The sequence below is a fragment of the Vulpes vulpes genome, chromosome X, assembly GCF_048418805.1.
Source record: "Vulpes vulpes isolate BD-2025 chromosome X, VulVul3, whole genome shotgun sequence".
Classification (NCBI taxonomy): Eukaryota; Metazoa; Chordata; class Mammalia; order Carnivora; family Canidae; genus Vulpes; species Vulpes vulpes.
The window spans coordinates 84,985,666-84,992,249 of record NC_132796.1 but is presented as its reverse complement, the minus strand read 5'-3'; positions in this window follow the sequence as shown (position 1 = coordinate 84,992,249).

Sequence of the window (6,584 nt, the reverse complement as noted above, 5' to 3'; positions counted from 1 at the left end):
ATAAAGTGAGCAATGGATTTTCAAGGTCCACACACCCTCTTCTTCCCCCAGGCAGGCTCTTGAATTCCTCACCATTCACAAATCCTCCTCCCACCATTCTCCAGTCTCTTTTTTGTGGCCTTCATCCTTTCCACCACTCTATCCACTGTCAAGTTTTCAAAGAAGAAAGGGATCTTTTGCCCACTGGTGTTGCAGGTGTTCTATTATATTCTCCAAAGCTGTGTGATTCTTCCAGTTTCAAGCTGCCTCAGGCATGGAACCTGGAAGAACTTTCCTGAGGCTGGGTCAAAGAGGAAGGGTTGACAAATGACAGCCTTGTGGGCCAAGGCCCTGCCTGTGGCCCTTGTGGGCCTCCTGTCTGTTTTTTTGGATGGCACATGATCTAAAAATGTTTTCTTCTTTGTGACATAAAATTTGCCATCCTAACCATCTTTAAGTAGACAGCTCAGGGACACCTGGGTGGCTCAGCAGTTGAGCCTCTGCCTTTGACTGAGGATGTAACTCCGGGGGCTGGGATCAAGTCCCATATTGGGCTCTTACAGAGAGCCTGCTTCTCCCTCTGCCTGTGTCTCTGTCTTTCTGTGTCTCTCATGAATAAATAAATTCTTTTTTAAAAAGTGTGCAGCTCAGTAGTATTAAGTATATTTACACTGTTGTGTTATAGATCTCCAGAACATTTTCATTCTGAAAAACTCAGCTCCATACCCATTAAACAACTCCCCATTTTCCCTTTCACCCCAGCTCCTGGTAACCACAATTCTACCTTCTATTTGTATGATTTTGACTACTTTACATACGTGATATAAATGGGATCATAAACTGTCTTTTGGGGTTTTTTTTAAAGATTAAGACTTTTTAAAAAGATTTTATCCATTTATTCATGAGAGAGACAGACACAGAGAGAGAGAGAGAGAGAGAGGCAGAGACACAGGCAGAGGAAGAAGCAGGCTCCATGCAGGGAGCCCGACACGGGACTCGATCCTGGGACTCCGGGATCACGCCCTGAGCCAAAGGCAGACGCTCAACCGCTGAGCCACCCAGGCATCCCATAAACTGTCTTTTTGTAACTGCTTTATTTCACTTAGCATGATGTCTTCAAGGTTTATCAGTGTTGTAGCATGTGACAGGATTCCCTTCCTTTTGAAGGCTGAATAATATTCTATTGTGGGGAATCATGGGCCGCTGGGCTTGGTGAAGGATCTCAAGATGGCTGGGTGGAAACTTGCTCTAAAAGCCATTGACTGGGTAGCTTTTGGGGGAGATCATACCACCAAACCAGAAGGCCACTGCTGACTTCCAGAAATCCTAGAATGAGACCCTCACCTCCACGTTGGTTACTCTCCCTAAGAATCCACCTCAGGGCTGACTACAAGGCCAGTGGGATAAATGCTGGCTTGGCAGATGACTTTGAGAAGAAGTTTCCTGTGCCAGAGAATAAATATACTGTTCAGGTGGATGCTGCAGGAAAAAAAAATGTGAAAAGTTGTGCTTTTTATCTCTCTCAAAGACCAGGATTGAGGAATATGAGAAAGAGCTGGAGAGGGTAAAGAACATAATTCCATATAATTGGATGACCATTGAGGACCTAAATGAAGTCTTCCCAGAAACCAAATTAGACAAGAAGAATATCCCTATTGGCCTCACAATCCAATCAAAAATGTATAAACTTGGGAAGAAAGCTCTGGCCCTCATATTATAAACACTGGACGTTAGAAATAATTATATGGTAAAAAATATTCCATTGTAGGTATATACCACATGTTAGTTATCCATTCATCCATCCATGTACTTTTGGATTGCTTCCACCACTTGGCTATTATGAATAATGCTGCTATCTCAAAGAGCTGCTATCTTGAAGCTGCGTTCCATTCTTTTGGGAATATATACCCAGAAATGAGATTGCTGGATCATATCAGAAGCAGGCTCCCTGTGGAAAGCCCTATGCGGGACTCGATCCTAGGACTTTGGGATCACGACGCCCTGAGCTGAAGGCACATGCTCGACCACTGAGCCACCCAAGTGCCCCTTGTTGCCTGTGGTTTTGATGTCATATCCAAGAAATCATTGTCAAATCCAACATCATGAATCTTTCGCTCTTTGCTTTCTTCTAGTAAGATTTTTAATATTTTTAAATGATTGGGAAAAAAATCAAAACAAGAAAAATATTTTCTGACATGAAAATCATATGGATTCAAATTTCAATGCCCATAAACAAAGTTTTATTAGAACACAGCCAAATTCATTCATTCATACATCATCTATGGTTGCTTTTGAGCTGTGACAGCAGAGTTGAATAGTGGCAACAGAGACCAAATGTGGTTCTCTCATCTCTTCATCCTACTGCTTAGTGTGCTATAAATCACAGCAACACATTTATAACTCTACAGCATTTAAAGTGTCATGCGTAACTCCACACTGCACTTCTTTCTTTTTAATTACAGTGCATACCCACTATGTCAAAACAAGAAAAAGAAAGTAGATTTTGATTCTCATGCTTTAAGGTACATTGGAGTGGGGATTACCTAGCTATCAAATTAGATAGTGTATTAGCTCGGGCTGCCATGATAAAACACCATAGGCTGTGTGGCTTAAACAACAGAAGTTAATTTCTCACAGTTCTGGAGGCTATAAAGTTTAAAATCAAGGTATAGGTAGGGCCAGTCTCTGGTGTGAGCTCTCTCCTTGATTTGTAGACCGTTTTTCCTCTGTGTGTACATGAGGGAGGCGGGAAGAACTCTCACTCTTCTTATAAGGCTGCCATTCTTATAGAATTAGAACCTCACCTTTATAGCCTTATTTAACCTTAAATGCCTCCTTAAAAAGCCCTATCTCCAAATACAATCACATTAGGGGTTAGAGCTTCGATACCATACAGTCCACAGCAGATAGCAAAATATTGTATCTCTTATGCATTGACATGATAGCTGTGTTAAAAGAATACGACATGTGTCAATATTACCAGACTGAGCACTCATCACAATATTCCCAACCCACAGGAAAGCAATGTTCACAAAAACTGAAACATTTAAAATGGAATATCTCATCACAGCATAATTTCCTTAGAAAACTAAACAATAAAAGTGAGCCTTTCTTAACCAAGCAAAGAAAGCCATTTACGGATGGTGGCTTAATCAAACCATATTTGATTGCAGCAGTTAAAGAAATGTGTCCAGAGAAAATAAGCCTGTTTCAAGCTATTGGCCTTTTGGTGAGAACAGTTGTTCGAAGAGTTGAGGATCGTGAGAGCAACATCAGTAGTCAATTAAAAACAAGTAAATAGTTGTGAGTGGTTTTGCTTGGGTCTTGATGAGTTGACAGATGTTATCAATGCTGCTTAATTGTTTATTTGAGGAGGCAATGAGAGTTTGGAGTGATTAAAGAATTAGCCTTTATGAATAGTCTGTGTGCAACAGCTACAGGAGAGAGTATTTTCAAAGTTCAGAAAACACTCATTCAGGACAACTTGAAGGAGAAGTTGAAGATGTGTTACAACTCATGGCAAAAAAAATCTGTGTGGGACAGAAAGAGGCTTCGTTGAACAAATTCACAAAACTTGTGCAAATGTAAGATGTTTACAGCCTGTGGTTATCCACCGCATTATCCATCAGCAGATACTTCACAGAAAATATTTGAGTCTATCGTGTGTTATTGAACTATTAGTATCAGTGGTGAACTTCGTATGCTCTCCTGGACTTAGCCACTGATGGTTCCATGAGTTTTTTTTCCAAGAGTAGAAATTGAGTATCCTAATTTTCCTGATGCTGCTGAAGTTTAATGGCTTAGCAGCGCTAAAGTTTATTGAGATTTTTTTAAGCTCAGGGCCGAGACTGGATTTTTTTTCGGAATGAGAAGATCCATCCTTCATCACTATTACTGAACACTAAATGTGTGGAAATTTGTTCTCTTTTGTTATATAAACACATACTAATATCCTTGATTTGACCTCTTGGCACCCAAGGCTCTCACCATTTACTACCTGGCCATTTACAAAAAAAGCTTGCCCACCCCTCCATGGGCATCTGAGTGATAGCCAACTGGGTTTTACTGGAAAACAGTCCTGCAATTGGAACCAATGTCTGTGACAAGGACTCTCAACCCTATTCTACTTTGGGGTTCCCAGGTCATTCTTAGCACTACTCACTATATTCCCTAAGGTGCAAGCAACTAAATGTCCCATTCCTTTGTTTGAGGGTCATACCTCTGTGTCACAGGAGCCTACTGTCAGCCAGAAAGTCATCTTCTGCTTTATTCCCAAGAAGCCGGGTGGGTACTAATTTGAATAGGATTCCTGGTTATCAACACGGATCCAGATTTTTCTGAGGCTAGATCCATGGTTCAGGGGTCCTCACTAGAGAAACAGAGCCCAAGCTTCCTGTCACACAAGCCAGAAACCTTGCTCCTACCTTCTGCTACTGTCACCTTTTTATTCCTATATCAAGTTACATGATAGAAAGAATCCCCATAAAAATATCACCCAGTGATGCACTAGAATAGGCAAGTGCTTAGAGAGCTATTAGATTGTAGCCTCCAGTTATCTCTTTGTTTATAAGAGCAGTAATTTAGAAATTGCAGATGTGCTGAGTTACTAAATACTCTTTGGGGGAGTATGAATTTACTAATTCAGCAGTATCTAATTCATTAACTATGCTACTCTAAGACCACTTTGGGGCAAGTGAGTTTTAGTGGATTTAGAAAGGGCAAATAATTTGCTTTTATAAGCCTTAAACGCTAGACATGGTTGAAACATTGGGTATATATGTAGCAAATTGCTTTACATCCTTCCTGCTTATGGAAGGTCTACATATTCTTATTCCAGTATCTGTGTTTTATGGCGAAAAGACAGAAATGCTACAGAATGAATACAAAAACAAAGATGAATCTTAGAAGTAATCTGTGACCAGGAAGTGAAAGGCAGAGAATTAATCTCCAGGGTGCATATTATTGTTGTTGAAAAAGACCAAACCAAAAAACTTCCCAAACAAAAATCCACAGATATCTTTTTCTTCTTTTGCAAAACATAGACTCACTGGTTGAGAATTTATGGCTTAGTACTTTAGGGATAGTTGTTTATTTTTATTAGCCTTCTATAATGGTCATTAAACTGACGCTTAATGGGGTCAGTCATTTTCAAATTATCCAAGCTTTTTGAAAAATCGTTTCACTCCCCAGCCCAACCCCCACAAATCTTCCCAGGAGAACACCTGTTTCATTAAAAGATGTTTTATTTTTGTATTCTTCACTTGGACTCCCCCTTTTTAATTACTAATGACCCACCAACTTCCATGTTGACTTCTAGATAAAGTGAGTTTATTTTCCAGAAAATTTAAGCGAAGCCAAATATGTGAGGAGCATGCCATCCTGTCGCTACCAAGATGTGAGCGTACTCTTTTAGTTTGTTTATATAGTGTAGTTGGGAAGGAAAAACCCAAATTCCTCATGCACTGGTTAATCTGATGGTATCCTGAGTCATGAGATATTGAGAGCCTATCTGGCCCATAAATACACTTAGAAGCTATTCAAAGATAAATTGAGGCATATTAAAAATATTAGGAGTTTGAGAATAAAAATGGATTTAAATTAGGCGTGCCAAGCTGGAAGTGGCCAGGGCAAAGACTTCTACAGAGTAAAGGTGGGAGCAGAGCAATGAAATGATTTGATTGGCCATAGCTTAAGTTTTTACCTTAGTTGGAAACACCTAGGTGGCTGGTTGTAACTGGTTGTCTTTAGGGTTTGATTTCTTAATCTTGAGGCATTCACATGCTTAGGTTCTGGTTTGCTTATAACAGCTGCGAAGGTACTAGAATCACCTCGGTCTAATGGCCTCATTGTTTAATTAATGCAATACAATTGATAATCCATATATTATTTATTGCTTTCTAATTTTTCATAAAGAAGTTCAAGTTGAAATTAAACTACCATGTAAGGATTTTAGTCATTTTTTTTCCAAAACATCCTTTTAAAAAAGTACACTTCCTGATGTAAACCACACAGATGGGGTTGGTTTGGCACATCTCAGGCTGGGTGGATACAATCCAAAAATAGAGCCAAATTTCTTCAAAAACTGTTCAATTAAAGTAGTTTCTACATTAGCAATAAGCCCAGTTTTTTTTTTAATTTTATGATAGTCACAGAGAGAGAGGCAGAGAGAGATAGGCAGAGGGAAAAGCAGGCTCCATGCACCAAGAGCCCAATGTGGGATTCAATCCCGGGTCTCCAGGATCGCGCCCTGGGCCAAAGGCAGGCGCCAAACTGCTGCGCCACCCAGGGATCCCAAGCCCAGTTTTCCATTGCATACCACATCAACTTAAAAACAAAGTTTCAAAAAAAAATAAATAAAAAAAAAAAAAAAAAAAAAAAAAAAAAAACAAAGTTTCAGTCAATATTTCCTTGGTTTTAAAGTGTCCCTCCCCCATTTTTTTTTTATAAGTGTAGTAATGGCCTATACCTAAAATCATGACCTTCATTTTTGCTGACCATATCTAAGCAGGGAACAATCCTGTATTAATTTTCTATGGCAGCTGTAACAAATTATCACAAACTTGGTGGCTTAAAACAATGCAATATTTATTCTTTTACAGTTTTGG